The sequence below is a fragment of the Rhineura floridana genome, chromosome 6 (genome assembly GCF_030035675.1).
Source record: "Rhineura floridana isolate rRhiFlo1 chromosome 6, rRhiFlo1.hap2, whole genome shotgun sequence".
NCBI classification, from domain to species: domain Eukaryota; kingdom Metazoa; phylum Chordata; class Lepidosauria; order Squamata; family Rhineuridae; genus Rhineura; species Rhineura floridana.
The window spans coordinates 32,642,794-32,665,842 of record NC_084485.1 but is presented as its reverse complement, the minus strand read 5'-3'; the positions used below and the strand labels follow the sequence as shown (position 1 = coordinate 32,665,842).

General features: G+C 40.1%; 1 protein-coding gene across 15 annotated transcripts in view; it reads left to right on the top strand.

Moving 5' to 3' along the window:
* Nucleotides 1–23,049, top strand: part of NCOA3 (nuclear receptor coactivator 3) — a 178,752-nt gene that overhangs the window by 80,532 nt on the left and 75,171 nt on the right. For 3 of the 15 annotated variants that reach the window (XM_061631377.1, XM_061631367.1, XM_061631371.1), the window contains exon 2: nt 11,929–11,976. The exons of 10 other annotated variants lie outside the window; for them this stretch is intronic. The gene's annotated coding sequence lies outside the window, so the exon portion shown is untranslated. Of the gene's footprint in view, nt 1–10,081; nt 10,176–11,928; nt 11,977–23,049 lie in introns of all 15 variants that reach the window. 2 more of the 15 variants (XM_061631370.1, XM_061631369.1) reach the window with 1 other exon arrangement.

Below are 23,049 nucleotides of genomic sequence, written 5' to 3'. Positions count from 1 at the left end.
TTTTAGAACAGGGTTTGTTGTTGCTATATGAGAAGATGCTGACTTCTGAGAAGCAACATGGCACATTGCCTTGGCACCAAGGTCTGCAGCAAGAGAAAACTCCTGTGCAGGTCTCTGGAGGGTTCGGACTAAAACTTGCAGGATCTGTCAAAGCTACACTCGTGTGTGCACACACACATACAGAGAGAGAGAGAGAGAGAGAGAGTGCTCCCACAGCATAGGCAAAGTTTATTTATTTATTTTATTTTATTTATAGACCGCCCATAGCGAATAGCTCTCTGGGCGGTGAACAGCGGAGTTAAAATACAAAGTTACAATAAAACATACAAGGTCACAACAAGGTAGAGTAAAAAACATTGAATATAAAACATGAACGTTAAAATGCCTGGGAGTATAACCAGGTCTTAACCTGGCGCCTAAAAGAAAGTACCGTAGGCGCCAGGCGTATCTCCTCAGGTAAGCTGTTCCATAGTTCGGGGGCCACCACAGAAAAGGCCCTGGATCTAATAACAATCCTCCAGGCATCCTGATGGGTTGGTACCCGGAGGAGGGCCTTAGATACTGAACGAAGTGAACGGGTAGGTTCATAGCGGGAGAGGCGTTCCATCAGATATTGCGGTCCCACACCGTGTAAGGCTTTATAGGTCAAAACCAGCACCTTGAATCTGGCTCAGAAACGAATAGGTAGCCAGTGCAAACGGGCCAGGACAGGTGTTATATGCGCGGACCAATGGGTCCCCGTCAACAACCTGGCTGCCGCGTTTTGCACTAGCTGAAGTTTCCGAACGGTCTTCAAGGGCAGCCCTACGTAGAGCGCATTACAGTAGTCCAATCTAGAAGTTACCAGAGCGTGATCAACAGAGGCGAGATCATCACTGTCCAGATAGGGGCGTAGTTGGGCTACTAAGCAAAGATGGTAAAATGCATTCCGCGCCAACGAGGCCACTTGAGCCTCAAGCGACAAGGAAGGGTCAAAAAGGACCCCCAAACTACGAAAGTTACCTTTCAGAGTACCACTTGACAAAGGCTTGATGGAGCATCCTGGATTTTTCCATGCCTTTCTTGTAGATGTTTTACAGTTACACATTTTGCATACCAAGGTCAGAATCGAAATAACCACATAACTAGGTCTGGATTCCCAATGAGTCTTTGGGCTTTTGCTTTTCAAACACAATTCCTCATGCCATAAGGTATGGCCAACAGTTGTGAATCTCTTTTTTTGAAAGCAGTTTGTGGCATGGCATGGGGTCTGTTCAAAGAAGTAAATCTAAAATGTCACTGGGTGTTCACAAGCCTGTAGAGACTTGTCATTTACGATGCGTGGTGCATTGTTCCACCATCCAAAGCCCCCACCACATGCCCAAGTCCACTTTCTCCTGTTCCCCATGTATATAAATCCTCCACTGCTTGCCTGTGGCTTGGCTTCAATCTGTGTAGGCATAATTTGGTATAATTTTTCATCCTGCCACTGTGGCTCTCTTCGTCCCTCCCTCAATAACTTAGGGGAGAAAGGACACCTCGCCTTTCAAGCACTTTCCCAAGCAAAAGTAACCTTCAAGGAGGGCAGCCCAACCCACCCTCTTCAGTTTGCCCTTCTTTCATTGTGATTGGCTAAGTATTAACAATCAGAATGCAGCCTTTTGTTGCTTTGTGGAGTGTTTGCAAAGGATGCTCCCAATCAATCAGCTTGCACTCAGCTCAGAGCAAATCCAGCAGCATCTTTGTCTTATCAAGCAATTTCCATGTGTAAAAGTCAGCGGCTGTATGGCTGGGTAGAGGACTCAGATCAGCTGAGAGGATGGGCAATTGTTCTGTCTCCACTCATCAAATGATTGGCTTCATGTAGTGCTGCAGAGGAAGATCTCAACCAATCCAAGCAGGGCTTGATGCTTTCATCTGGAATCTGCCACAGTCTGGAGTTCCAGATCAGGACTACCTAGCTAATCCTAGTGGGGCCTGTCGTCTTCTCAAATTATGCTGCTGAGGTGCTTGGAGCATTTCAGAAATGCAGCACAACTGTTGAGGGTTTTTTCTCTCTTACTCTAGAGCTCCAAGCTCAGAAGGAGGGGCAGTATTTAGCAGACTTGCCAGTAGGGGGTTGAACACTTGCCATTGTGGACCTTTTGTTAAGTCACCTAGCTCATAATAACAGGATGACCACAAAAGAATGTAGTGCCAAGGGGACAACGAGTTACGTTTCAATAAGTTACATGTTCTCCCAATCAGGTTTTTGTATACTGTACTACAGATAAATGAACCAAGAATCATACTTCTTAAGCCCAACAGGCGTACAGCAGACTTCTAAAAACAAACCAACAGGTTGAGCGACCTAGGACTGTATTACACTACTGAATGCGGCTTAGGGACCACAGGGCTGAGTTGCTATTCCACTAAAAAATTAATTAAAGATTAGTTTTAAAAGTGTGAATTAAAAGGAAGATTTTAACTACCTCCTATTTTTCTAGATGCACGGGGGTGGGTTTCTAACGCTGGTGATGACTTATTTAACTCCTCTACCCCTATTATCAAGTGGCAAAGTCCATGAAAGGCTGTTCCACATTCTTTTTCTGAATGTGCAGTTCAAATCAAATCAAATCAAATTTTATTGTGTGGTCACAGACCCAACATACAGTTGATTGATCAAGCAGTATAAAACATATGATAATACAGCACAATGGTACAAAATAATTTTATCCTAAACAGATTAAAAAGTGTCCTTCTTACATAAAGACTGGGCTAGATTAAGAAACTTTGCAACTGTCTCTGAGATTAGTTTGTCAGAATCTGACATTAGGTATTGCAAATACCAGTCAGTAGATCTTCCTGGGAAATGCTTAATGATAGGAGAAATAAGAGAATGTGCAGCTCAGATCCTTACCCAACGCATTATGCAGAAGAAGTTCCATTCCACTGAAAACAATACAGCTCTAGTCCAGAGAATCCAGTAGGGCTATCTGCAGAAGCAGCATGATTTTTAATTTCATTCCTCAACAACACACACACAAATGGGAACTATGTTGTCCCAAATATCGGATTCATTTTTCCACCTTGTTTTTTTTCTCCCCCTTTCTTTCCAGCAAGTTAATGTTTCTGGCACATGACTCAGTTTATGTGCTAGACTGGCTAGAACTAAAGGTTAGTTGGAAATAAAATAGTTGTTGTACTACTACACAAAGAAACAACTCCTCTTGTGTTCTGGTTTAAAATTCTTATATGTAGTTGTCCAAAGACAACCCTTTCATTTACATCTAGAATTGTATTTACTTTTTTAAAATTATATTTACTTTTTTAAAAAACAAAGTGACAGTCCTTTGATAGAAATGGTGTCTCTCGCAGGTAGAGTTTCTTTCATCCTAGTGTGTTTGTCAGAATGTGTTTTCATTGCAACAATTTACCATCAATTAGCCACAAAAACATGATGAAGGCAATACTTAATTTTATGATGAGTTGCCTTTATTAGATTACAGAAAATGTAGGAATAACTAACCAGATATCAATAAAGCTTACAACATTTAGACTCAGACAATCCTTCAAACATGGTTTGGAGAAGACTAACTTGTTCTCCCCTTCTCATACAGAGCTTGTCCCACTATATCTATTTAGCATTTATCATAGTTTGGTAAACAGACAAACTATGGTTTTAGTGTTTGTTAGCCAAACTAGAATCTATAAGATTCAAGTGAGGTTCTGATTCTGGTTTGGAGGGAAATTGCTAACCCATAGCTGTCTAATTCAGACATCATTACAAGCTAGGAGTTAAGGGGAAACATATATAAGAGAAGAAATGAGGGAGAAAAAAGCTTATTCATAGGCTTTCAAACCATAGTCTAGTACATGTTCACACACTTTTCCAAACTTTTAATTATAGTTGTAACCTTGGCTGTAATAGAGTGTTGTGAGTGATCCTAACATCTCTGATATTGTGTTGTGCAGTAACACATGTGGAAAGTAGAAATGAAATTAGGGTCAGAATTATCTGTTAATGTGACAAATACAGTTTTTATTCAAATAAAAAGGAGATGTAAGGTTAAACCTTAACCCTTGGCATTCCACTGTAACTGCCTCATCAAAATCACTGACAATTTCCTTACTGCTAAATCCAATAGTCTGTACTCATTGTAATTAGGGCAGGGGACGGATGAGAGCAGTCAGTATTTTTTTTTTAATGGGGGGGCATTGGAAGGCACTTTTTTTTGTTTCACAGTGGGGGATAGGCTAGAGCAGTTTAAAAAAAGGGAAGTTTTGGAGGGCCATGGTGATGTGGCCCATGCACAGTCCATGGACAGTAGTCACCTTTGCTCTATTGAAATAACACATGAGAGCCTGTGTGGTTGCAGAAATCTACTTTAGATTCAAATTCCATCAATGTGGGGTAAGGTTGAAATTTTAAAAAATATATTGGCATTGATTTTAGATGGCAGGGAAAGCAACTTGAACTTTTGTGCAGTCTATATTTATTTTTTTAATAAAATTTATATACGACTTATTAGAACAAGACCTCTAAGTAGTTTATAGTAGTCTAAAATATTCATTCAAATACTAATTTAAACATTAAAACAAATTACATTAAAAAATAAAAAACCAGTAATTTTAAAATACTTGCTAAAATCACATATCAAAATTACATATGTGGCTACGTTTGCTGGAACAAAGAGTTTTTAGCAGGCGTTGAAAACAAAACAGTTGAAGGCCCTTGCCTAATATCAGTGGGCAGGGAGTTTCAAAGTGTAGGTGCTGCCACACTAAAGGATCATTTTCTTGCAGGTGTGGAACAAACATTATCTGGCAGTTGTAAGGGCGCCAAATGCACAGGTGTAAATAGCTGAGTGGGCTCACATGGGGTGAGGTGATCCTTCAAATTTGTACTGTGCGGTGTGTCTCAAGTTCAACCATACAAAATCAGGGGGCAAATTTAAAACTGCAACTATAGTTTTAGTTGATTCATCTTCCAGAGCTTGCACTTCTAAATGAGGAAATTTGCAAGCAAGATGCTATACCAAAAAGTAGATTGATATTGCACAAATTAAGACTAAATATAAATATATAAAACCTAAATTGTGGGGTTTGTGCATTGAAAACAGTTCCATTCTTCTCTTGTCAGGTAGAAATCTGAAAGCTTTGTATTAAACTTAGATGTAAAATGCACTTTCATTTTTTGTATGAGGCAGAACTGAGCAGAAACAGGACTGAACATTTTTATGCTAGCAAAATGCTTTTCTGGTTGGTGTTTTTTTTTTCCTTCTCTGGGGAGAAGCACAAAAAATGTTCATAGAAGCATCTTCATTGCAGAGGTAACCAGACCAGTTCTCCCTGCTTTGCTGAAATCCTTGCAGCATGGTCAAAATGGGAGTTGCATCCTGCTTGCCTTGGCAAAGGAGACACTTTCTCTACATCCCTCCTCAATCCTGCTCACAGTGAGGACAATGAGAGGACTTAACTTGCCTCTGTGACACATGAATGACTGTGTAAGGGGTGGGGAATCCTTGGCCTTACAGATATTACTGGACTACAGCTCCCATTATTCCTGCTTACAATGTGATTCCAATTGATTCTGGTAGTTATGTAATTAATAAGAAGCCCTGTTTTGTATATTGTTTTTAAAAATGGAGTTGAAAGAGCAGTAGAAAAGGAGAACATAGTGGCTGTGAAAAGCTATGACAAAGGTATATTTGGGGATTTCCTAAAACTTCCTTTTTGTGTGGACAACAATAGTGCAATTCTAAATGTAAAACAGGCACCTGTTTAAGAAAGATTGAAGGACATCATAAAGAGGTACTGAGAGAGCAGCATGTAGAGCAGTTTCAAAGTGTCTAGTGCCCCTCACTCTTGGCTGAATCTGAATGCAACTGATCGTTGATCTAGTTACCACCTTAGACCCTGGCAGTACAGCCTTAATCATATGCATACACTCTACTCTAGGCTAAGATTGCAAACCTTGCTCCTGGCAATAACTGTCGTAGCACCAACAACATTTGAAATGGAGTACAAATTTTTAGTTGTCCTCCCAGTAAATGGTGGTGGTAGTTGTATCTGTCTTATTCTTTTGTCGTCATTTAATGGTTTTTTGTTTGTTCATTATTTTGTGATTGTATTTTTGTTTAAATAACCTGAGGGTGAAGGGCAAAAAACAAATACCAAGAATAAAATATGAATATCCTGATTTCACTAGGCATAGCTCCAGATTGCTACAACAAAGAGAGTGTTCCCTTGTTTCAAACAAGAAAATTTGCCTTCTATACTGGAGTAATCTTGATTATTTGTGATGTAGGATAGGCAGGGTAGCTGCTCCATAGCAGCCTTCTGGTTGGGGCTAATGGGAGTTGTAGCCCAATATATCTGGAGGGCACCAAGTTGGGGGAAGTCTGCTCTATAGGATGTGGCACTCCCAAATGCAAAACCATGAGATAATTGCATAATGTGTGCTCTTTCTACGTGAAGTCAAACTCCTAATATATTCAGTGATTTCACTCTTCACTGGCTCCTTGATACTGCCAAAGAAAACGTATGTGTCTAAGTTAGTAGGCATAAATAGATGAAATTGTCTATTAAAACACAGACTTTAATAAGGTTCTTTGCTGCTGTTTTTCCTCCTGTCTTCTACATTGCTTGCATCGGAGAACGATTTGAGATACAGGATTTATTTCAAGACTGTCTGCCGAATCTGAAGGCAGAAGAAGTCTGGCATTTATTTTCAGCTGAAATATGTTGTGTCCTGAACCAGGCTAAGGCTGGAATGTTTTGCAAGGCTGCTTTGAGACTTCAGACTTTTTCTCAGACTGGATTCTTGTCTCTCTAATTAAAATGAGCTTTCACAGGCAAATGGATTTGTGTTGTTTTTGTTGCTGTGATATTTGGCTGTTAATTTTTTTAATTACATTTCAGAACTAGGAAATAAAAATAAAATCCAAATGGTGTTCCTCAGACATTTGCTCTTCCTGATAGATCTGACAGGTCTAATGTCTTTTGGTATCTTAAATAGCTAAAGGGATTTTGCTTGTACCTGAAGAAATACTATAAGTGTAAAAGCAAGCTTCTTAAAGAATTGTTATTACAACTTAGGGGAGGAGAAACCAACAAAAGCTTTAAGAGGAGTTAAAGAAATTTAAACAATCAGTGAATTATGATCACCTTAGATCATGACAAATCTCTTCCATGTCACAGTAATTATAATTAGTTCTACTAAACTTGTTGAAAAACTTCTTATGTCAGTTGATACTGGTGGTATGTGAACAGTCGTAGAATTAATTTCTAATACTTCCAAAGAATATTAGAAGCGCTCTGCTGGATCCGACCAAAGGTCCATCATGTCTAGCATCCTGTTCTCACAATGGGCAACCAGATGTCTTTGGAACAGTCACAAGCTATTTTAGGCTGAATTAATAGAGGTATAGTTTCCAAATGGCATGGAGTATTGGTTCCTCTCTATTTGGCACTGGTTAGGCCTCATCTTAAGTACTGCGTCCAGTTCTGGACACCACACTATAAGTAGGATGCAGACAAACTGGAACAGGTTCAGAGGCGGCCAACAAGGATGATCAGGGGACTGGAAACAAAGCCTTATGAGGAGAGACTGAAAGAAATGGACATGTTTAGCCTTCAGAAAAGAAGACTTGAGGGGGAGATATAATAGCACTGTTCAAGTGCTTGAAAGGTTGCCACACGGAGGAGGGCCGGGATTTCTCCTCGATCATCCCAGAGTGCAGGACACGGAATAATGGGCTCAAGTTGCAGGAAGCCAGATTTCTGCTGAACATCAGGAAAAACGTCCTAACTGTTTGAACAGTACAACAGTGGAACTAATGATCTAGGGAGGTGGTGAGCTCTCCAACACTGGAGGCCTTCAAGAGGCAGCTGGACGGGCACTTGTCAGGTATGCTTAAATTTGGATTCCTGCGTTGAGCAGGAGGTTGGATTCAGTGGCCTTATAGGCCCCTCCAACTCTATGATGCTCTAAGCAAGACAGGAGTACAACACTATTCCCATTTTGTGATTCTGTGCAAGTGGTATTTAGAGACATATACCACTGATACTGGAAGTAGTGCACAGCCATTATGATTAGCAGCCATTGATAGCATCCTCCATGAATTTGTCTAAACCTTTTTTAAAGCCTTCCAAGTTGGTGGTCATTACTATATCTTCTGGGAGTGAATCCTTTATAACCATGTGCTGTTGGAAGAAGAACTTCCTTTTGTCTGTCCTGAATCTTGCAACATTCAGCATCACTGGATGATCCTTGATTCTAGTATTATCAGAAAGGGAGAAAAACTACTCTCTATCTGCTTTTCCCACACTATGCATAATTTTATACAACTGTATCGTATCTCCCTTACTCACCTTTTTTCTAAAGTAAGAAGCCCCAAATTGTCCTTTCTTCATAGAGGTGTTCCAGCCCAATGATAATTTTAGTTGCCCTTATCTCTACTATTTCCAGCTCTACAATATCTTTTTTGAAGTGCAGCAATTAATATTGTGCACTGTATTTCAAGTGCAGTTGCACCATAGATATGTGTGACAGCATTATGTTAATGCTAGTTTTATTTTCAATTTCTTTCATAATTATCCCTACCACAGAATTCATCTTTTTCACAGATGCTGTATACTGGGTTGACATTTTCATTGTGTAGTCTACCACAACCCCAAAATCTCTTTCCTTGTCAGTCATTTCCAATTCAGATCCAATTACTATATTTGCTATAGATAGATAGATAGATAGATAGATAGATAGATAGATAGATAGATAGATAGATAGATAGATAGATAGATAGATATCTGCTGTCTTCCACAGTGTCACATTTTATGCAGGTTTGTCTTCTTTTTGTTTTGACAACATTGTTTAAGTACACATCTTGCTGTTGAATGGAATAATTGCTTCATTGTTTATGAATAGCCTGAAATTCTTAGGCTTGCCAACCGCAAGCATTTACATATAGGAATACCCCGCTATACGGACCTTCACTTTAAGGACACTCGCGAGTACCGACATACTTACAGTAGCATCATTCCCCTGTTTACGTACACTTGCTTCGCAAGAACGGACACTTAACCTTTGGTTGTGCCCTGTTCTTTCGATGCGTGGGGAGGTGGAAAGAGATGCGATCGCGCTACTGCGAATCAGCTGGGAGGCGCGGCGGTGCAGCAGAGGCGCTGCAGTGCAGCAGAGGCGCTGCAGTGCAGCAGCAGAGGCTTTAGCGCGGGGCTTTGAGGCTCCGCGTGAAGGAGAGGTGGCACAGTGGTGGCACAAGTGAAAAAAGGTAGTGCTTCACTTTAAATACATTGTCGGTTTACGTACTCGCTCTAGACTCATTGTGTACGTTAATGCGGGGTATTCCTGTACTGCGTTTTAGTGCTGATATTGTCCTATATAGTTTGTATTGCATTTTTTATCCCTCTGTGACTTAGGTATAGTTAACATTATACATATCCACTTAATTATATTTCAAAGACAAGGGGCTGTTCCAGAAGAAGAAAATATTGATTGTACTAACCAGGTTCAGGCTCTCCATTAAGTGAGTAGTTAAGGAGTTATTTATTAACCATATTTTTTAAAGAATATCTCTTTTCTGCACTGGTGGTACAATCCTTCCTGTCTGCGCATACTGGATGGGATCCCAAAAAGGCATAATGTAACCCATTCCTCTGAATATAACTATATTGCCTTGATTTTCCCCATTTTCTCATCATGCAGGCTATTTGTATTCTGAGCAGTATTGCCTCCATCTATGAGCTGATGAGGAAGAAAAGGCATCATTATGCTTTATGCCAACTTTCCCCATCCTTGGGCCCAGGTTTTAAACTACAGTCACCATCATCCCTGACCATTGGTCATGCTGGCTGGAAATGATGGTCCGACAACATCTATGGACCAAATGCTGGGAAACTCTATGCTGTGGGGATGCCCTGTCTCACATGCAAGTTGCATAAGCAGGAGGGATGGATTGTGTCCATGCCATTAAAAAAAAGCTCATTTTTAAGAAAAACCTTTGTTTAGTCACAGAAGCTTAATTTTGCAAAGGTTAACAATAGAAGTATTGATATATATTTTTTTAAAAATTAAGTCCTTAGTTTTTTTATTTCTATTTAGTTCTGTTTTCAGTAGCTCCAGCAGTGTTCTGACTCGTTCACAGACTTCTGAAATACAAGTTTCATCAGGGACACCAAATACTGCTGCAGTTTTAGTAGGTATCATTAAATGACATCCAGCGCAGGCAATATAAGCACACATAAAGCAAAGATGCACTATGATGTTTAAGTGTTGTATATTATTGGTATTATATATTATCAGTACCTGTTGAATGTAACTTTTTTAACTTGGGAAATAATTTATGTGTGAAAATTTGCTTGCTTCCTTGGAAACACTAATTCCTATGAAGGAGTTTGGCCTCTTGCAGACCAGTTGCAGAGAGGTGTCACTTTGGGAATTTAATTCCAATTTCCAGCAAAGCAAATGATGCTGAATTTTCTTAGATCAAAGCACTCTGACTTCATGATATTGTTGATTATGTTGGAAGGGAATAATTAGTGTGCTGCTCCTGTTTGTGAGTTCAGAATTAGGCCCAATATAGATGGAAAGTTTCCAGTCACTTAAACACGATTAAGAGATCAGAAGCAGGCCTGCATCACATACTTTCTTCACTCCCCTCTCCTGCTGTTCCACTGCGAGGGTTAACTAAGGGTTAGGACATACATTGACACTGCCCTTAAACATGGATCACTCTTAAGCAAGATATACTAATCAGTATCTGAAATTGATTAGCATACTCTTACTGTATTGTATTTTATTCCTGGCTGTGAACCGCCCAGAGAGCCATCGGCTAGGGGCGGTATAGAAATGGAATGAAATAAATAAATAAATTAAATATATTTGTGAAGGTAGGATTTTTCTCAGGTAGCATGCCATCAGGTGGGTTACAGCGCTGCCTAGTGTCTGAAGGCAGGAATGCACAGGAGTCAAGACTTGAGTGCTCCTTCCAGGTCTCGCCAGTCCATTCCTTTCCTTGTTGTATTTCTATCTTTGTTTTTTTCTGCCTGTTTGAATCCCAAAATCTCTTTTGTAGTCAGTTATTGCCAATTCAGACCCCATTACCATATTTACGAAGGTAGGATTTTTGACTCAATTTGCAGCACTTTACACTTACTTGCACTGAATCACATTTCCCAATTTGGAGAGAAACTTTGGGGCTCCTTGCCACCCTCCATATATCACACACATACACAAAGGTGTTCAGTTTCATATTTGAATTCAGAACAGTTTTGCTTTTAAATAGTATGTGTGTTCAATGGTGCTTAGATTACAAGTGATTCCCATTGCCCACATATAAAAGTGAAGTGGATATGAGTTTCAATATGATGAACTATGATAGACAAGAGTTCCTTTATTTTGAGCTCTTGCTTGATGTTTGAAGGGGACTTTCCCAACTTTCTAGAGCACTGAGTTGTATCCAGAAAAGTGCATGTAAGCTCTGCTCATGCAATGAGGCTTCCCTGCCCCACCCCTACTGCAATCCCCTGTGACCCCTGAAAGCTGCTCCCAAGGGTCAAGTAATGCTTGGGAACAGGATGATTTGGGGTGTTGGGGGACTGCAGCAGGTATGGGGCATTTTTGGAATTGAGGGAGGCTGCCTTACATATGTAGAAGTTTGGATTCTGCAATTTTAATTTCATTTGGTACAGAGTAACGCAGGACCTGTTCAGGTGGTATTTTTCAGGGAGAAGTAACCTCAGTCTGACAGAAGTTCTGAGCCACATGGCATGCTTTCTTTCTCTCTTGTCTCCTCCTCCAAAAACTGAAGCTTCTTTACTCTTGAAACCATACTCTCCCAGGAGGTACCATCTGTACAGGGCCTCAATTTATAATCTTATATACAATCTATGTTCAAAGCTGTATTGAACTGTAAAGGTCTCACACAATGTATTCACTGTTTCTTTCAGAAAGTGTTTTAACATATGTTTATGCCCCAGAGGGCAAGATTTTCTGTGGTAAGTACCCTACCTAACTTTTGACTTAATTTAAATGTCTCCAAAAAGCATTACACCTGACAATGGTTAATCCTTTTTTAATGTCAGTGTTTCAATAAAAAATAAAAATCCCCAAGACATCAAGACCCCATTGATTTTGACAGTGGCCTTTAAAAAAAAAAAGTGGGCACAGCATTGTGGTAATTGGCAAGGTTTAAATTTCTCTGTCCAGCCCAGAACCCTGATGGGGATGCAAACTGCCCCCTCTCTGCTCATCCATGATACTGGTCACACACACCCCAGCTGATCTGTATGGATTGATGGAGATTGAGGGGCTATGTGGTTGTGTGTCCTGTTTGTGTGCATGCGAGAGAGTGCATGCAAGAGAGGGGTGATCAAACCAGTCAGTAGCATGTGGTCCCAGAAGGTTTTCAAAAGATGAAAACCGCCTTCTGGTCAATTCCTTTATTTACTTTTTATTTCTGTGATTTGCAACAGCAAGGTATAATTTTAGTTACCCACGTTTCTGAGTTGTGGTTGTATAGCTTGTATTTAAAACACATACGCATGCGCTCCTTCCCTCTCTCACATACACTTATCTATTTTTTGGCCTTGATGTGCATTCCACTTTCATGTATTCTAATCTTTTTGTCAAGCATATTTCTCAGTACAGTTAAAAATGATTCCCTTTCCTGTTTTCCCATCAGGAAATATTTTGTATGCTAGATAACTGCTTTTCTTCTCAGAGTGAACGTTGTTGCCCTAGAAATAGGGAGAAAATTTAACACTGTTAGGTTTATGGTGCATGGAATTTAATTTTTAAAGTTCTTCTATTGTAATTGCATACATGATGTTTTAGTTGATAACATGTTAAAGTTGTGAACATTAGGACCTTAGGTATGGTTTAACCAAACATGCCAGGATTGTACAGAGATGACTTCTTTAAACAAACTATAGTTAAAACTAGCCACAGTTTGTCTGGTTTGAATATAACAAATGGTGGTTATTTGAAAATGGAAGCAAATTTGCATGCCTGCACTGAAGGAGAAGGGGAGAGCATGATTATGGATACCTTTAGCATTATGTCTGAAATTGGCTGTTGTATTTCACATTGTTTTGGGGTCTTCCATTTCTGTAGAGTATCTCTGCCTTGATGCTGCTTCTAAATATATTTGTTTGGACATGACAGTCTTGTTCTGATAAATCCAATAATAAGCTATGTCCCTGCTCTCTCCTCTCTTTGCACATCTGGCACAACTATCCTTCCTTGTTAAACCACAGTTTCCATTACATGCAAACCAGAAAACTGGTTAGTTGCTGCTTACAGACTAGAATATGAAGGAGGATTTGATGAAAGTGTAACCCATCTGTGCTCAAGAGTTCCACATGCACATATAAGTTCACATTGATCTCTGGATTGCAATTTTTACCAGATAATAGTGGCTCATATCCAAAGATCTATTTTAGATATGTTCTTCTTGTTTAAATAAATAAATACATTTTTGAAAAGCAAAGCCTATGTTGTAGCAGAGGCCAAAGTGCTTCCTCCGTTTCAAAAATGGTTTGCCATATGGCGTCGGGAGTTGCTGTTTAAGAAACACAAACTCAGAGCCCTCTTGAGTGTACAGCAGTAGTCTGTGGTTTTTGGATCCCAGCCAATGAATTGCCTTGCAAGTTTGAGTAAAAATGAAACTAACTTTTTATTGCAGTTGTCTGTCTTATTTTAATATAAAAAACATGTTTTTAAATTAAAACTATTTGAAAGATCCTTAATTTGCAACTTATTTTTAAAAACCCATTTTAATTACTACCTGTTTAGTTCATTCAAGTGACTCTAATTATACAACTAACAATTACAGTTATGCTTTTAAAATAACAATGTAATATTCTGTAAGTAAACTTGAAATAAAAAATAAAAGGTTAGTTATGGTAGCCAGTTCAAGTAGCTTTATACTCAAAGCTTCACACTGGCTGAAGCAGAGCAAAGGCAGATATCCATAAAAACAGGAAATCCTTTTCTGTGCCCTTCCTTGATAGTCCTGAACTATGTATTAAACTCACACCCTTTTATAGATGGCTACTAAACTTTTCAGTTGAATATTCATTTTCTGTGATAAAGGGCCTTCTGTTCTTCTTTTCCAGAAATTGCCACATCCTCTGCTTTTCTCCTGCAGTTGCAAATAGTTTGCTTTAAAAGTGTCCCATAACTGGAAATACATTTGTATTATAAGATAATGTTAGAGAGAGAGAAATATAGTATACAAAGTAAAAATATTCCACAAAAATGAACACAATGTATTGAATAGGAGCTGTGAAGAGATGTTAACCATCTCTCTCAAAAGGACAGAAGGGTGAGGGCACTTAAGAATGTTCTTAGGGCACATGACAGGAAGTACATATACTAGGGTAACAGCTTTATCCAGAAGATGATGCACTAACTTTCAGTTCAGCAGCAGCACCCAGCATTTTCCCGACTGAGTGAGCTTGCTTTATGAATAAAGAAGATGGTATTACCCGCAGGTAGCAGGGAGAATTGAGCAAACAGCGTTTTGAATAAACCTAAAAAAGTTAATAGTCTATAAAAAAAATTACTAGCCTGCTGGGAGCTGGAGGAGAGCTTACTCTTATATTCATCAGCTCACTGTACTTCTGTACTGAGCAGTCCTAAATAAGAACATAAGAGTCTGCTGGATCAGGCTGGTGGCCCATGTCAGTATACTGTTCTTATAGTGGCCAACCAGATGCCTATGGGAAGCCCGCAAGCAGGACACGAACACAATAGCATGCTCCCCTCCTGTGACTTCCAGCAACATATTCAGGAGCATACAGTCTCCGACCATGGATGGAGCATATAGCTATCATGACTAGCAGCCATTGACAGGTTTATCTTCTATGAATTTGTCTCATTCTGTTTTAAAGCCATCCAAGTTAGTGGCAATCAGTACTTCTTGTGGAAGCAAATTCCATCGTTTGTCTATGGACTGTGTGAAGAAGTACTTTATTTTGTCTGTCTTTAATCTTCCAGCATTCAGCTTCTTTGGATATCTTCAAGTTCTAGTGTTATGAGACAGGGAGAAAAACTTTTCTTTATCCACTTTCTCATTTTTCTGGTTGCCCTTTTCTAAACCTTTTCCAACTCTACAATATCCTTTTTTAGGTGAGGTGACAAGAACGATTGGTATCTGTACCAGGCATAGAGTTAGCCCACTCGCTTGCCTGCATGCAATTCCATCTTGCCTATGGCTAGTAGGTGAGTGCATAAATACAAAGCTGAGGTAAAGATTAACATTTGTTCTAGGCTGACCTTGCCAGAGCAGTCATTATCCTGGGTATTAAATTCCCTTTTCTGTTCTCTTCCAGTAGTACAAGTGTCACCAACATTTTTGGGCCTGTGGACATACTGTACTTTCAAACTAGAGGAAACATCATGGGCACCACATGCACATACTGCAACCACTCATGCACCACAACCATGCATGAATGGCAACCATACACACACACTCCCACTTGTGAGCAATGAGACTTGAAAAAAGTGTTTTCTTTTTTCAAGCCTAGTTTGTTTGGAGTGGGGAGATACAGCTGGGGAAACAAGAGTTAACCTTCCTTCCCCTGCTGCAATCTTCAGGAGGGTTATCCCTCCCCAACAAATAGACTTGGAAAAAGTGCTCTATTGAAGTCAATATAAGGCTTTTTTCAAGCTTAGTTGCAGTGGGGGGCAGTTTTGAGAGGGAGACCACAACTGGGGAGAGAAGCATTAATCCTTATTTCCCTAGTTGCTACCCCCCAAATTGCCTGTACTTCATTGCAGTTAGGCTTGAAAAGCCCTTCTGTTTACATTTTGGGGTAGGGACGCGACACTGTGGGTGCCAGGGAAGGCTTCTTTGGGCATATGTGTACCTGTACCCATATAGTAGTGGTTCCCAGTGGTTCTCCATTGCTTGCAGCTTATTCATAATGTAGCAGCATGTTTATTTACTGGCTGAGGCAACTGAGGAAGCATCCATGATGTGTTCTTTGCATTGGCTGCTAACAGAGTGGTGGCTTGTATTGCTGAATAGGTTGCTCTTAAATCCAAATCCTGGAACACTCCCTCTGGTAGCTGCTAGAGAACAACGTTAAGGGATCTTGCCATTGCATTTTGCCTGCAGTCCTGGGCCATTGCAGTGGTGGGACTCTCAATGTAAAATCCCTTTCTGTAGAAATTTGAATTGTTTCCTCTTGTACGTGTACTGATAACTACTTTAATGGGCCTATAACTATAATGGACCTTTAGTGTGGCAGCACCTACCCTGTGGAATTTCCTCCCCTTAAATATTAGACAGGCGCCAACTCTGTTATCTTTTCAGTACCTGTTTCAGACCTTCCTCTTTCAACAAGCCTTTTAAGTTGAGATCTCGTCCTGGTCTGTGTTGGAACTGCTTTTTAATATGTTTTTAACCTTTTTTTTAAAAAAAAGATGTTTTAAAAGCTTTTTTAAAAATGTTTTTTAAGATGTTTTGTTTTAATGTATTTTAAAGTCTGTTTTTATTATGTTTTAAAGTGTTTTTACTGCTTTTGTTTGCCACCCTAGATTCCTGCTGGGAGGAAGGGCAGGATATAAATCAAATAATTAAATATTAAATTAATTACTTCTCACATGTTTTTAGGGGTCCCCTATTGGTTTTCTCTTCAGTGTATCTATCTTTCCTATTTCAAATAACTTTTTTAAAGATAGGAGTGTATTTAATTGGATGTTGTATTCTAAGAGCATGTCTATCTGAAGGAGCGCCTCCAACATCATCAGGGATGCCGCTCGACAAGATCAGCCTCAAAAGGCCTTCTCTCTATCCCACCAGTTAAAACAGCTAGACTGTTGAGGACTAGGGAGAGGGCTTTTTCAGTTGTGGCCCCCACTTTGTGGAATTCCCTCCCAAATGATCTCTGCCATGCGCCCTCTATGATGAGCTTCCGCCGGACCTTGAAAACCTGGCTCTTCAGGCAGGCTTTTGGGGTGGGTTAGGTTTTATTATTATTGTTGAGATTTTTAATGTTTTAATGTATTTGTATGTTTTTATTTTGTACGTCGCCCAGAGTGGCTGGACAGCCAGCCAGATGGGCGACTAATAAATTTAATAAATAAATAAATGCCTACATGACAATTACTGCATTGTTTTATGTGTATTTTATTTGTGTAGCACCACAAGCACTAGTTGTTGGGCCCCTTTAGTTATGTTTTTAATAATAAGTTTGTTCTAAGGTACTGTATTCACCAAATCTTGGAAAAAGTATATCTAATTTTGGATCATTCTGTGTCAGTTTGGGTTTAATTTTCCTGAGTCAGAACCTCAGGGGATGCAGGGTTCCTATGAGCTGGCCACCTGGCACTGCAGGGGTAGAAATGGATTATGCATCCACATATTGACTGAATGACATGATCTACTGGCTAATAATAAACCAGTAGGCAAACGAAAATGTCAGATTTTATCATTATTTTCAACTCGTTATTTGGAGGCAGACTCCCTTATTGACCAATGGATAGCTGGTGTGGGGAAGAACAGTGTATAATGGCTACCGTGGGTGGAAGGATTTTAAGAATTAATATTAATAAGACCCGGGTGTCTTATAATAGTTTGTTCTCCAGGCTGTTCTAAGGGACCTCCGTTCACTTCCACATTTCACCCATATTAAAATACTACTGAATACGATAAAGGCTTCTTCTTCTTTTAATTATATCACTCAAGATAAATTAGATAGTTAGGGGGCTGACATTTAGGATATTTTAGGATACATATATGTACAATGAATTAAATTGCAGTTATATTTAATAATTACTGTTATCATAAGAAAAGAAGTTGGTAAATTCAGACCTATTGATATGGATGTAAAATGCACGTTTTCTTTTTGGAATGAAATGTGCACCTGTTGGATTGACTACCAACAAGAGAACTGAATTGGGTACCACCTGTCAGTCTATACCTCTGCACTGGATGCACTGGTCAGAGCAGCATACAGCTGGGGAGCTCTGTGGTGTCACGTTCCACTTGCCCAACCTGGGCACTTTCTCCCCACATTTTGATGTCTTATCACACACAGCTGTGCAAAGGAGCTCAGTGCTATTTGCTGACCACGCTGTGGAGTTGTTCCCTTTCCATTTCAGGGAAGCTTTGCTCCCCCTCATAAAAGTAACAGTATTCAAGACCCAGAAGTGGTTTACGCTATCCCTGAGTTATTCTTGTGATTATAAATGCTCTCCAAAACTGCTCCTCAGTAAGGCAGCAGCTTCATGGCTCAGAAGGTTAAATACCCTCCCCAGTACCCTTGCTCTGGTCTAGTCTCCCCTCTGTCCTGTTGCTTTTAAGTGAAAATCAAAACACTGGGAGATTCACTCATATGTCTCTCACCTTATATGCAGTTTAGCACGTTGTTGTTTACATTTATTTATTTATAAAAATATTTGTATACCGCTATTTTGTTAAAAACATCAAGGCAGTTTTCAAAATGTTTAAAACAACAATCATAGAATTAAATTAAAAATACAATAAAAACAAAGGTTAGTTGTTGTGAAAAAAGCATTTTCTTAATTGCCTGCATAAGCCTGGTAAAACAGAAAGGTTTTCAGCTGGCGCTTAAAAGTTAAAACAGAAGGCACCTGCTGAATCTATTGGCAGAGCATTTCAGAGAATTGGGCCGATGACACTGAAGGCTCAATTTTGTGTCAATGTTAAATGAACCTCACCAACTTGGGAGACAACCAGAGCCATTCCTGCAGAAGATCTCAGTGATCGAGCTGGGCTATTAGAGTTCAGGCAGTCCTTAAGATACCCTAGACCTAAGTTGTTTAAGGCTTTGTAAATTAATACAAGGACCTTGAACCTAGCTCGGTAGTAGATGGGCAGCCAGTGCAGATGTTTTAAAAGTGGTGTCACATGTTGTCGGTCATATGCTTCCATCAACATTCTGGCCACCACATTTTGCACCAACTGGAGCTTCCGAACCAGAGCCAAGGCAGCCCCACATAGAGCGCATTGTAGTAATCTAGCCTTGAGGTTACCACCTCATGGACTGCAGAGGTCAGACTATCCCTGTCCAGGAACGGCCATAGCTGGCAAACAAGACAAAGCTGGTAAAAGACACTCCTAGCCACAGAGGATACTTGGGCCTCTAGTGACAAAGATAAATCCAGGAGTACGCCAAGGCTATGGACCTGATCCTTCAGAGGGAGCAAGACTCCATCCAGAACAGGTAACCTGCCTATCTCCCGGACATGAGAACGACCTACCCAAAGATCCTCCATCTTCCCAGGATTCAAGCTCAGTTTATTGATCCTCTTCCAGTGCACTGCAGCATTCACAGCCTCTTCTGATTCAGATGTTATAGAGAAATAGAGCTGTGTGTCATCAGCATATTGTTTTCACCTTGCTCCAAAACTCTTAATGACTGCTCCCGACTGCTTCCTATAGATGTTGAATAGCACTGGGGAGAGAATAGTACCCTGTGGAACCCCATAGCACAAGTGTCAGGGGGCCGAGGAACACTCACCCAGTATTACTCTCTGAACGTGACCCTGAAGGTAAGAATGGAACCACTGTAATACAGTGCCTCCAATACCCATCCCACTGAGTCGGTCCAGGACAATACTATGGTCAATGGTATCAATTGCCACTGAGAGATCAAGTAGAAGTAACAGGATTGCACTCCCCCGTCTCTCTCATGATAAAGGTAATCCTTCAGACTTCCGGGAAGGGTGACTTAGCCTGTGCCTGCTTTTGAGACGGGCTCCTGCCTCAAAAGAAGCTTATTCAGATATATCAGTCAGTTTTTTCTTTTTTTTTTGACTGATTAAACTTCTCCCGGGTAGGGAGAAACGAAGAGATTAACCTCAAAGCCTATTTTTGTTGGGACGACCAGATCTCATTAATTTATGGGACGAGGTCCAGCCGACGAAGGTGGGACGGATTTTTAACAGCAAGCTCTATCTGATAAAGCGAACGTTCACCTTATCTTCTAAGAGAGAACGCACTAACAGGCAAGCACCCTTCTTTCTATATTTTTCTTTTACTTGACTTAAATTGTTGCTGTTTAAAAGAGATTTGCCAGATTGATCAGTTTTTGACATCTCACTGGGGAGCCATAACTTCTCTCTGCTACGCACTAATTAATAGCTTATCTCTGTTTTTGTTGCAAAAAGCTGTCCTGGATTTGCATTCTAAAGATATACACAGAAGAGGGATTTCTATTCCAGATTTTTATTTTGAAAAATATTATACTGTTTTGAGACTACTCTCTTTTTGGTCTATTTTATTTTGACGAATCTGTTTCTTGACGATTGCCATTAATTGTTTCGATCCTGGGAACTGCATTTTGTTTACTTAACTATTGGAGAGATAAGGCTGTCTGCTCTGTTTATACTGTGATGTCACCAAGTTTGGAGTATTAACCCAATTGTTGCTGAAATAAGAAGTGGTTTTCCTATATTTTTCTTTTAAAATGGCAATTAAGAAAGTGGCTGAAAATCTGGAAATAACTATGTTTCAGAAAATAATGGATGAGATTGAGATAATGAAAATTGAATTGAGTAAAATGAAGCAGGAGATTAAAGATATAAGGGTCCCTGTGAGAGAGGTGACCCTGGAAGGGGTCCCTGTGAGAGAGGAGACCCCGGAGATTGGAACAGGGGTCCCTGTGAGAGAGGTGACCCTGGAGACTGGAATAGGGGTCCCTGTGAGAGAGGAGATCCCGGAGATTGGAACCAACGTGGAACAGGAACAAGATTTGGAGTCTATGGACTTTAGAAATAAAATCTATTGTTTGGAACTCAATGTTATCTCTGAAGAAATGAATGAAGATTCTAGAGATAAAGTTATCAATGGCATGGATAATCTTCTGGACTGGAATGATGTGATGGAGCCCAATATAGAGAAAATCTATGGAATTAACTGCAGCCATGTGACAATGGAAAAACTTTTAAGAGATGACCCAGTGTATTTTGAAAAAAAGAACAGAGATATGATTTTACAGCAGTATTTCAGCAACCTATTCAGAATGGATGGCAAGAAAATATTTGGGATAGAGGTAATCCCCATCAGACTCTTACTATATGACTATGGCTTTGACAGCAAGATTATTATGGAATACTGATAATGGAAGATTGGATATTGAAATTACTGGACTTAACAAGACTACTGAAGATGGAAGATGGAAAATGGAACTAATAGAGATAATAGAACAATGGCTACTGAAATTATTGAACCTAACAGATTCTGATGTGATGGATTAATTGAAATGTTTATTTTGACTATGGTTATGACAATAAGATTATCATAATTAGTAATGAGATGGATTAATCGATATGCTTATCTGGAAAAAAAAATTGATAGATATATTTCTTAAAGAATTGAAACCTCTCTTTGACTTTTTGTGGAAAGAATAAAGTAATGTTTATGAGATTTGATGATTAAGTAAGATAACTACTGGAGGAAAGTGATTTTATAATATGACTTAAGAGACAGGATTGTTATATATTATAGACTTATAACTGATTTGATCTTTGACAAATGGGAAGTCAATATTTTACTCTTTATTTTTTATTTTTGTTTTTTTTTTCTTTTTTTCTTTTTGTTTAACTATTTTTGATTTTGTTTTTTGTCTTTGAATGTTTTATGATTTTGTCTTGTATGTTTTATGAAAATCTGAATAAAAATTATTGAAAAAAAAAAAAAAAATAAAGGTAATCCTTCAGGGCGACCAAGGCTGATTCTGTTCCGAAACCAGTTCTGAATCCAGATAGTGATGGATCTAGATAATCAGTCTCATCCAGGAATACCTGCAATTACTCTACAACCACCTTCACCACCACGTTTGCCAAGAAAGGGGTGTTGGCGACTGGTCTATAGTTGTTACATTCCATTGGATCCTGTGTAGGCTTTTTAAGAAGTGGACACAACATGGCCTCTTTAAGATGCTTTTACTACACCTGTGACCCATTCAGTCACCCTATTCTGGCTAACTTTAATAAGCCAGGATGGACAAGGATCTAATGAGCAGGTGGTTGGGTGCGTCACTGGAAGCATCTTGTTCACATCATCAGGCCGCATTAACTGGAATTAATTCCACAACGCTGGGTTTGACATTGCATTGGACACCTTGGCTGGCACTGCCACAGTGGTAGCATCTAAACCACTGTGGAGCCGAGTGACCTCAAGTGTTTAGCCAGACGGTTACAGCTGTATACCATGTGCCCCAGAGGTCCATCCCCCTGGTCAGGAGTGACCAACCTCTGGACCACCTGGAACAACTCAGCTGGGTAGTTCCTCGAGGACACAATGGAGGCAGCAAAGTAGAATCTCTTTGCTGCCCCCACCACAGTATGATAGGCCCAATTGTGAGCCTGAACACATGCTTGGTCTGCTCCGGAACGAGATTTATGCCACGTATGCTCTATCCCTCACCTGGTCCGTTTTATCGACCGCAGCTCCTACGTATACCAAGGAGCAAAGCGGGCTCCATGGCACCAGAGAGGACCCTTGGGAGCGATCGTGTCAGTGGCCCTATGAGTCTCACCAGTCCATAGTGAGACTAGGGCCTCAACAGGATCACCTGCTCTAGCATTTAGGAATCTGTCAGATTCCATCAGTCTCCATGGGCAGAACATCCTAACTGGTCCCCCACTTCTGCAGGGGAGAATTGCTGCTTCAAGACCAAACTTCACCAGGAAGTGGTCTGACCATGTAAATGGGGTGATAGCCATCCCATCAATTTCCAAACCACCACCCTCCCACATGGAGCAAAGACAAGGTTGAGGGTATGCCCTGCTCTGTGTGTTGGATTGATGACCATTTGAGACAGGCCCATAGTTGCCATGGAGGCCATGAACTCCGGAGCTGGACCTGAGGCAATCACCTTTCTAGGTTCCTCCAACACTACACCCGAGACAACTTCAGCTAGCTATGTCAGGGAGGCTGTTGAGCAGCAGGATGGGGGTACACCAACACCATCCCTAATCTTCTCTTTGGCCCAACATCAGATGCAGGCCCTCCAGTCCTGCTCCAAGAGAGGTTTCCCAGTGATAAAGAGTGAACTCCAATGGACTACAGCATTACCTATCCCAGCCCCTTT